The following is a 2,449-nucleotide window of genomic DNA, read 5'->3' on the forward strand; positions in this document are numbered from 1 at the left end:
GGTGCAGGGTGGGTTGACTTGAACTCAGCAGCTCAGTGTCAATGCTGGCTGGCCAGTGTTATAGGTAAAGTCTCTTGTGTATTCTAGGATAAGCAGGAACCCTGACCCATGGACCTGGACCTCTGCTGTGGCTGCAAAGAGCCTGGTTCTCTGGGGCAGCTGTTCAGTCTCGAGTAAGCTGTTCAGTTAAATGCTATGTTGATTTTTTTTTTGAACTTTATAATAAAATTGCCCTATTTTTTCATGTGAATTGGATGCAATTAGCTTTCAGTACCTGGAGCTGGCAGGTTCTGCCTGTGCACCAGATGGCATGGACATAGTGCTGCTGGGAGTCCAGGGTATGGGGCTGCCAGTGAGACCTTCCCCTCCGATCCCTCCTGCGGAGAGGCTCTTCATGGCTCCTGGGAGGGAGATAACTTTGGGAATGTTGATATGTGTGAATGGGAAGGAGAGGGGTGCAGGGAGTGGAGCTGCAGGCTCAGGCTGAGTGGAGCAGAGTTTCCATGTGGCAGCACCTGAGCACGGTCACGCTGACTGGTCCCCAGATGTCCCTGGGCTGGCTGGGTGCAGAGGTGCAGGACGGGTGTCTCAGCAGGATCTCCTTCCACATGCATGACATCTCCAGAAATAGAGGCGGTAGCAAGTCTCTGCCCTTGGGATAAAACAACCAACTTCACATGGAGCCCATGTTGCTCAGTGAGCACTTCTAGGTCTTCAGTCTGCTTTCTGGCTTCTTCATACCTGGGTGTTGGCATGGAGCCTTCTCCCTCCACCCGGATCCCACAGAGGACCTTGGTTCAGTACAAGAGTTGAGCAAAGGATGATTCAGGGTCTGGAAAGGCGGGTTGGCATCAGAAAGTGCCTGAATGCAGCCCAGAGCTCTGGAGTGACTTGAGATTGGCCAACACTTGCTTTGTTGTTTGGAACAAGTCACAGTATCTGAAGCTGCAAAGAGCAGTAAATCCTCCAAATGTGAGTCTAAAAATGGGAACAGCTCAGGGTGTTTGGCTCTCTTGCTCTGGGCTTGCCTGGAGGCTGTGTCTGATGGCACAACTGCCTTGAGCTGTATTTGTGTGTGTATCAACTTGGACTAACAATGCTCCAACTGTTTAAAAATAACTGTGACATCCTGCAGCAGGGATGTTCTGCTGAACAAGCGGAGCTCTCAGGCAGGTCTAACCTGGAGGGGCCAAGGCCAGCTCTGCTCTGAGCATGGCAGCTGACAGCCACCACCAGCTTAGTAATGTCTGTGCTTGACCCCTGCCATGGGCAAAGCCTCTAAAGAAGTATAAATCCTTCCCAGCTCTGAAGGGAGGGAGGTGCTGAGATGCCCCAAGGTTTTGTTTGCTTGTCTCCCATTTCATATGGGCTGCAAGAAAGAATAGGAGTTAAAAAATCCCAGGGAGTTCAAAAGCAGGGTGGTAATGAGGATGGAGGTGTCCTTGCTCTCAGACCCTTCTGTGATCCAGGATGCTAATGTCTTTCTCATTAAAGATGGTTTCTTCTGTCAAGAGCAGCTCTGGGGCATGTTGTGCTCTGTGCAGTTTTTCCTGCTGGGCTATAGTGGTTGTGCAAAGGGCTGCTCTGGCCAGCGGTGAACCATTTAAAGGAAGAAATGCTTGTGCTTTAAACTAGTGGCTGGGGTCAGGACACCTCTCCTCAAGCTGCAGCCTTTAAACACCTCCTTGGCACTCTAAAGCTGGCTTTCCCTGTACAGAGCTGGCCAGAGACTTGGCACTGGCTCCTCTGCTTTAGTGGGGCATGTCTTGGACTGGGCAGAACCATTTTTCTCCCAGGTTAGACCAGTTATTTGTGCACCATCAATGCACAGAACAGTCCTGAGTCATGAAGCTCCAGTAGTTATAAAGCTGCTCAACATCCTTCCCCATGGCAGTGTCTCTTTAAATGCAGGTATGCCTCTTACCTGGCATTATCCGCAGCTGCAATAGCACTGGTTTCATTACTGCTGAATAATAGCAAGATTTTTCTTAAGATTGATAAAGGAGCTGATATTGCCACTCCTGGATGTTATATTGGGCTCTGCATTAATTCGGTTGCTCCTCGTTTGTGTTTGATAGCTCTCCCATTCTCTGCAGCCAGAGTTTTCAAAGCAGAGATTAATAAAACATCCTTTAGTGGCACGTAGCTAGGTAAGGGCTTTTTCTGAAATTTGTGCGGGCTTTTCCTGCTTGCTCCTGAGCTTTAGTAGCACTGGATGTGGAGATAAAAAGGAGGCTTTGTTCATTGTCTGGGTGCCAGGCTGCAGAGTGATTATGCCTTAAAATGTAGTGAGGAAGCAACTAGCACTAAATCTGCCTCTTTGAGTTCACCTGCAAATTAATTCTGTGCACACCTGTCTGCGATGAGGGGCATGCCCAAAGCTTCCCAGAGGCTTAAGCCCTGATTTAGGAAGAAGAGACCTCCTCAGATGAGCATGGAGGAAGCAAAT

This window comes from Fulmarus glacialis, unplaced genomic scaffold, assembly GCF_000690835.1.
Source record: "Fulmarus glacialis isolate BGI_N327 unplaced genomic scaffold, ASM69083v1 scaffold5709, whole genome shotgun sequence".
In the NCBI taxonomy this organism is placed as follows: domain Eukaryota; kingdom Metazoa; phylum Chordata; class Aves; order Procellariiformes; family Procellariidae; genus Fulmarus; species Fulmarus glacialis.